The following is an 8,127-nucleotide window of genomic DNA, read 5'->3' on the forward strand; positions in this document are numbered from 1 at the left end:
ATTTCCATCTAACTGCTCCCCTATTCTAGTACCTGGCATAGCCCTCTACCACGACTTCTCAAGTTCATGGTCTCTCTTCCTTTACTGTTATAACCAGCTGAGTCGTTTATTTTGGGGTTGGGGGTGTAAGGCAGGGCTTCTCTATGTAGCCCTGGTTGTCCTGGATCTTGCTCTGTAGACCAGGATGGTCTCGAACTTAGAGATCTGCCTGCCTCTGCTTCCAGAATGCTGGGATTCAAGGCAGTTCCGCCATTTTTTTTTAAACCAGATTTAATTCATTTATTTTTCGTGTATAAAAACCCTTATATGGTAGCCACAGTCAAACCCTGGCTCCTCTGGGCAGGCTAGTGTGGGTTTTCACAAGATGGTCAGTGAATTCCTGATAAGGAGACCTGAACAATCTCTTTCCAGAGGTCAGGGGTCAGGTATCTGTAGGTCTTGGAGGTGGCATCAATGCTGGCCTTGGCCAAGTTGCCCAGGGTGGCAGTGCAGCCTCTGGCTGAAGTGTAGCAGTCATCTATACTGGCCAGCAGCATCAGCTTCTTGGGCACAGGAGCAGAGACAATGCCAGTGCCTCTGGGTGCAGGGATGAGACGCACCAGCACAGAGCCACAGCGGCCTGTCACCTTGCATGGCACAGTGTGGGACTTGCCAGTCTTGTTCCCTCAGTAGCCTGTCTGCACAGGGACCATGGAAAGCTTGGCCCAGATGATGGCCCTTCGGATGGTGGTGGCTACCTGCTTGGGGCACTTAACATCAAGGCCAATGTGACCACTGTAGTCCCCAATATTGACAAAAGTCTTGAATCTGGTCCTTTGTCCAGCTGCACTGGCAGGACCTTCAGAACCTCATCCTTTAGATGAATCCAGGAAAAAGTCAATAATCTCAGATTCCATAATGGGCAGGGAGAACAGGTAGATCTCCTGCAAGGACTTGATCATGTCCAGGCAGCCCAGCTTGGTGACAGGGATCCACTCCTTGTCTTTGGCTTTACGTCCACAAGCCCAGTGGCTTTGACCACAGCCACATCTTCAACCACTCATTACCTTGGCCCCTAAAATGGCTGCTGAATCCTCCGTGGGAGCTGTCACCTGCTGATCCTGGGCCTCCTGCTGTGGTGTTTTCTAAAGAAGAAACGGCTGAGACCATCTATACACATGTGATTTCAGCATATGTGAGCATTTAGTAGTGGATAATCAATTAGGGGACTCATCCCTGGGGAAGACCAATTCTCCCTCTCTCTGCAGTTTTTAGTTTCCTGTAGTTCTGTCTAAAGTGGGGCCCTGTGAGATTTCCTTCTTCCACATTACTGCGTCTTTTGGTGATCTCATTACTCAGATCTTAGTTAATCAGTCATCTTATTGAGGTACTACAGGTGGGGCTTCCCTGTCATTTCCCAGGACACAGAACCACACAGCAGACTTCCTGCCCCTCTGACCCTTACAAACTTTTCAGCCTCTCTTTTTCGATGTGGGGTGTGGTGGTTTTGGTAGGCATGGCTCCTATAGACTCATGTGTTTGAATGCTTGGCCCATAAGGAGTTGTACTACTAGGAGGTGTGTCCTTGTTGGAGAAAGTGTGTCACTGTGTGGGCAGGCTTTGAGGCTATACTGCTCAAGCTACACCCAGTATGGCTCACAGTCTCCTTCTGCGGATCCTGATGTAGAACTCCGCTCCTCCAGCACCATGCGTGCCTGCCCATGGCCATGCCTCCCACCATGATGACCATGGACTAAATCTCTGACGCTGTAAGCCAGGCCCAGTGAAATGTTTTCCTTTATAAGAAGGAAAGTCAAGGCTTGCTTTTAACAAGGCTATAGTCATTGGTGTCTCTTCACAGCGATAGAAACCCTAACTGAGACAAAGGGGTTGTGTTTTAGATGTCTCCACTGGGTCTGGGCACCCCAGGATCAGTTACTCTCTGCATTTTCAACAGACATGGCTTTCTATAATGTCAACCACACGGAGAAAATCTGCTTCTTGATGAGGAGCAGAGCTACACTTGCCTGTGGGTATAAAGATAAGAATCTAGAAGGTAGCAGGGTTAGTAAAGACAATAGGTTCTCCTCTAAGATCCATGACCTCACCAGCCACTGTAACTGGCTAGGTTTATAGTACCAGGCGTGACTTCCACTTGCCGAGCAGGCCTGCAATCCAATTAGACAGCTGCTTGTTACTGCTAAGATCTAAGTACTGCTCTGCTCCTCTAGGGATGTGCTGGCCATTGTGCTTCACAGGCATCACAGCTGGGTAAGACGATTGACTTCATCCCTCTGTTGGCAGCTTGCATAGCACCTTCTAGAACTGTGAAAGCTTCCTCAGGAAAGAGGCTTTAGGTCAGATCCAGCTGAAATCTCTAAATCTTGTGTCTGAACCACGTGGTATCTTCAGCATCTTTAACCTCTGGTAACCTCTGGTAACCAAGGGCAACAGCAATAGTCTGTATTGTTTAGGGGAGCCTTGAAAAAGGGTTTCTCATGCCTGCACTGCGGCTTCTGCCAGATAGTACAGCTGTTGGGGTCTTGGAGGGTGCATTAGTTCCCTGACTGGCACAGCTTCACTGAAACAATATGCACGTTCACTTGTATTGTATATAATTATAAGTAAACGGGCTGGAGAGATGGCTCAGTGGTTAAGAGCGCTGACTGCTCTTCCAGAGGCCCTGAGTTCATATCCCAGCAACACACAGTGGCTCACAGCCATCTGTAATGGGATCTGATGCCCTCTTCTGGTGTGTCTGAAGACAGTTACAGTGTATTTATATATAAGAAATAAATCTTTAAAAATTATAAAACAGTGTGACTCTCTGCAGCTTTTTCAAGCAGCCTCAGTGTCATTCATTCCCTTTCCCCTGTCTCATTCTGTGTTGACTTTCCTTCCATTCTGAAATTAAAGCCACCTCTATCCCCCACCTCATCCTTCATATCACTTGGCCCCTCCCTGTTATTCCCCTCTCTGGCACTCCCCTGTCATGGTTCTTTTTAAATTTCTTGGTTTCTGCAGGTCAGGTTATGGACCTAAATCTAAAGATTTGGGGCCAGGAGCCTCAAATTCGAGAAAACTCATGGCATTTCTCTTTAAAACTCATGTCATTTCATTTAATAGAATCAATTTTAGTTACACGTTCCATTCATTTCCCTGCAAATTTATTGGCATAAGCCATGTAGGAAAGGTTATGGGAAGCAAGTGAGTTTTCTGGAATGGCCCCCAGTGTTTTGCATGGCAACAATGGGTGTGCTTTGAGAGACATGGACCGCAGAGATTTCACCCCAGGATTGCTTCTTGCTGCTGATGTGTCTTCCCGGCCACCCTTGCATAGGCTGATGAATCCCGGCATTAGCTCACCCTATTTGGCAAACTTCCTGCACAGGAATGTGAAGGGGTACTATCATGTAATAATGCTGTTTAGATGAATTGATAATCTCATAATTCCTGATAATGATATAATAAAGCTCCTGAATTGATTCAAGTAATTTTAAACTCCTGGTAAAAAACAAAGAGCTGCAAATAGAGTTAAGGCGTGTAGACTGCACTAGGAAACAAAGTAACGATCAAGGAAAAACACATTTGTCCTGGGTCAGGTCCAAGGATGAGGCCACAGGTGTGCACTACGGTAAAGCGAGGCCATGTGAAACTGTGGCTTCAAACTTATAATGAGCTTACAGAATGAAACACTGCTTCGAGTTTACTATTTTTTTTTCTTTTTTCTTTTTTTCGGAGCTGGGGACCGAACCCAGGGCCTTGCGCTTGCTAGGCAAGAGATCTACCACTGAGCTAAATCCCCAACCCTTCGAGTTTACTATTGTCGTCCTTCTGTAACTCCCTTTTGTCTAATATTTTATCTGTGAGGATTTTATAAATACCTTTTGCCTAAGAAGCTAAAAAAGGGAGGAGCGAAAAATGATTGTGTATATATGTCTGTTTGTCTGTATGTATGAGTTTCTCTTTATCCTTCTTTCTCTGTGGAGTCAGAGTTATTTATTTTGTACACAAAATAAATTTTGTATACATTTTGTATATGTTCTACCTGCATATATACTGCAGGCCAGAAGAGGGCACCAAATCTCATTTTAGACAGTAATGAACCAACCACCATGTGGTTGCTGGGAATTGAACTCTGGACCTCTGGAAGAGTAGTCAGTGCTCTTAAACTCTGAGTCATCTCCCCAGCCCTCACAAAGAGTTAACAAGCCTTTCGGCAGGTTAGTGAGAGGCCCCTGAGTTAAAGGGTAAAGAGTCCAAGTAATTAAATTTCTTTTCTAATCCTCTACTGCTTTCAGCAGGAGTCAATTGCCAGAAGCCATCAGCCCTGGTCCCCAGAACAGAGGGTTAATATCCAGAGGCCATCATCTTCTGGTCTGCCCCCCACCTCAGTCCCTGAGTGTCAGGGCAGGACATTTCACAATTCCAGTTATCTTCACAGCAGAACAGAATAGTATTGCATAGAGTATCTGTACCACCTTGTCATTAGCCAATCATCGGTTAGGGAACATTTAGATTGTTTGCAACACGGCTGAGCGAGCGTCTGTGGATAAGATTGTCCTTTGGTTAGGGGTTGGGGATTTAGCTCAGCGGTAGAGCGCTTGCCTAGCGAGCGCAAGGCCCTGGGTTCGGTCCCCAGCTCCGAAAAAAAGAAAAAAGAAAAAAAAAAAAAGATTGTCCTTTGGTCATATGCCAAGGAGCAATGTAGCTGGATTATACAGTAGGTTTATTTTTTGGGTTTTTTTGAGGATTCTCATACTGATTTCTGTAGGGGCTACACCAGTTTGCCATCTACCCAGCAGTGAATGAGGGGTCACCTTTCCCCACACACCTTCTAGAATCTGTTAATGGTTGTTTTATTGGTTTTATCCATTCTGACAGAACTGAGATGAAAACCTCAAAGTTTAGTTTCTGTTATTCTTTTTTTTTTTTTTTTTTGGTTCTTTTTTTTTCGGAGCTGGGGACCGAACCCAGGGCCTTGTGCTTCCTAGGCAAGCGCTCTACCACTGAGCTAAATCCCCAACCCCAGTTTCTGTTATTCTAACTCTAAAGAATGATGAATACTTTGAGCTATCTGTTAGCCTTTTTTATTTCTTCTACTGAAAATGTGTCTGTTCAGATCCACAGCCCAATTTTTAAACCAGTTATTTAAAAACTCTTTGTTTTTGAGTTCTTTGTATTTTCTGGATAGTAATCCTATGTTAGGTGTACAGCTGGCCAAGAATCTCCCTCACTCTGTGGGTTCCTCTTCACTTGTTTCCTTCACTTTTTCGTTTTATGAGGTCCCGAGTGTCAATGTTTGGCCTTGTAGAAAATATGGTAGCATCAGAAAAGAGTAGGACAGGGTTCACTACGCCATCTTCTAGCAGTCTCAATGTTCCAGGCCTCATCCGTGTTTCGGTCTTTGATAAAGTTGGAGGTAATTTCTGTGCCAGATAATAGATGCGGCCTAATGCCAGCGTGCATGTGGATATCTGGGTTTCCCAGTGTCAGGCGTTGAAAATGTGACCTTTCCCCCAGTGTATGCTTTTGGCATAGTTTTCAATTAGATGGCTGTGCGCTCATGATGCATGGGTCTTCTGTTCTCCACTGGTCTTCGTGACAGCCCATGATTTCTTTGTCAGTGCGTCTGTTGTTAGTGTATAGCAAGGCTACCGATTCTTGTAAAAGTCAGTTTTCTGTATTGCCCCTTAATCTAGCTAGGGTAACACCATGACCAAAAGCAAGTTGGGGAGGTGTCTTAGCCAGCATTCTATTGCTGTGAAGAGACACAGTGTCCATGGCAACTCCTATAAAAGAAAGCATTTAATGGGGGCTTACTCACAGTTTCAGAAGTTCACTACCTTCGTGGCAGGGAGCGTGAAGGCAGCTCACAGGCAGACATGGTAGCCGAGTGGTTTTCCATCTGGATGCACAGTCAGCAGAAAGAGAAGCCACTGAACCTGGGCTCAGAGCCCACCTCCCCCAGTGACATACCTACCCCAACAAAGCCACAACTCCTAATCCTTTCAAGCACTGTCACTCCCTGGTGACCAAGCATTCACTCTATGAACTTATAGGGGCCATTTCAGACCACCACAGGAAGGAAGGGACAATTTGGCTTACATTACCACATCATGGTCCTTCACTGAAGAAAGTCAGGACAGGAACTCAAGCAGCCTGGAACCTGGAGGCAGGGACTGAGGCAGAGGCCATGGAGGGGTGCTGCTTACTGGCTTGCTCACATGGCTTGCTTAGTCTGCTTTCTTATAGAACCCAGGACCACCAGCTCAGGGATGGCACCAACCTAATGGGCCACCTCAGACACTAATTAAGAAAATGTCCTACAGGTTCCCCACAGCCCAATTTTATGGAGGCGTTTTCTCAGTCGGGGTGCCTTCCCTTCAGGCTGGCATAAAGCCAGCAGTATACATAAGTCTTTCTGACATTGTCGATTGTTTCTGAAAGTTTTCTGGTGGGTTACTTGGGCTCTCTGATGGGTAATCTGTCAGCTGCTAACAGAGCTGTTTGGAGGCCTCTCCTGCTTGTAATCCTCTAATTCCCTTCTTTGCCTTATTGCTCCAGCCAGTGCTTTGAGCAGGGTGTTGGAAAGGAGTGGGGGGCCCTGCCTCATCTCTGACTTCAGTGAGATTGCTTTGTGCTTTTCTCCATCGAGGATGATATTGGCGCTGGTTTGTCATGCACAGCCTTTATTATGTTGAGGCATATTCCCTCCAGACCTACCCTCTCTGAGGACTTTTGTCACGAAGGCAGGTTGAATTTTGTCAAATGATTTTTCTGCTTTGGATTAGATGGTCCTATGACTTTGTCTCTCTACATAGCTCTGACTGTCCTGGAACTCACTCTGGAGACCAGGCTATCCTTAAACCTACAGAGATCTACCTGTATGCTTTTTGCTTCCAAATGCTGGGATAAGGGTGTATGCCATTATGCCAGGGAGCATCCTGTGTTTCAGTGAGGGTCCCTAAAAGATGGAATGTTAAATCTTAGAGAAATGGCTACACAACAATCCCTAAGGCCCACAAAAAGAATAGGAATGAGTTCTGTAAGTCATCTTATACACACACACACACTAAAAAAAAAGTAAAAAAAAAACCAAACTGTAGTAGGAATTGTAGTAGAATCATTATATCTAGGGTAAACAGATGAAATAGTTGTTTTCCACTGTATCTAGGGTAGACATCAGAATGAACAGTTGTTTTCTAGAAGTACTTTGACCTTGAAGAAATCACCGTAGAGACCAGTGATGTTTTCTATTAGCCGTAGTTGTTTTTTTGAAGGAGTTTTACACCTTTGCTTGACCTTGGTCGCAGGGCAGTCCTGGCACATCTGGAACAGCTTGCATTACTGAATGCTGAGGACAGTGCACAGTAAGAACTAAAGTTGCAGGGCTGTGAGGTTTTCCTTCAGGAAACATAGGTTAGGTTAGGGGCTTTGTTAGGAGGGACTTGTTTTACCCAAAACCCAACTTTTGTGTAACAATCAATACTTATGCTTTTGCCTGCCTGTTTGCAATTCAGTCTCCCTGCTGCCAGCAAGGCCTTAGCCCATCCTTCAGTGACTCTCTTTGATTGACCCTCAAAATTCAGAACACGGACACCAAATCAAATCAAAATCAATCAATCAATCAACCGATTAATCAACCAATCAATCAACCAATCAAACAAAGAAACAAACCCCTTCAAAACACCACCCTCAACCCCCAAGAGGTGCGGCATGGCGTGGAGCCCCATATTCAGTCTCCAGAACCACAACAAAAATAACCAGGGAACTTAGTTTTTTTTTTTTTTGTTCTTTTTTTTCGGAGCTGGCGACCGAACCCAGGGCCTTGCGCTCGCTAGGCAAGCGCTCTACCACTGAGCTAAATCCCCAACCCCGGAACTTAGTTTTAATAGCATATTTTAACACACTGTTATTCTTGTGTTTTACCCGTAAGAAAGGTTGCAAGCTTTTTCTACTTTTAAACATATATCTTGTGCTTTGTGCCTTGTGTGTGTGTAAGCTAGACAAGCACTATACCAAGTGACCACATTCCCAACCTTGAACTATTTATTTATTTATTTATTTATTTATTTATTTATTTTCCCCCAGCCAGGGCCTCTTTATGTAGGCTGTCCTGGGACTGCCTAGGTAGACCAAGGCTGC

General features: G+C 45.1%; 1 pseudogene; it reads right to left on the reverse strand.

Annotated features, from left to right (window-relative positions):
* Nucleotides 1–319: 319 nt before the first annotated feature.
* LOC116886629 lies at nucleotides 320–2,241 on the reverse strand (annotated as a pseudogene).
* Nucleotides 2,242–8,127: the final 5,886 nt, after the last annotated feature.

This window comes from Rattus rattus, chromosome 17 (genome assembly GCF_011064425.1).
Source record: "Rattus rattus isolate New Zealand chromosome 17, Rrattus_CSIRO_v1, whole genome shotgun sequence".
Classification (NCBI taxonomy): Eukaryota; Metazoa; Chordata; class Mammalia; order Rodentia; family Muridae; genus Rattus; species Rattus rattus.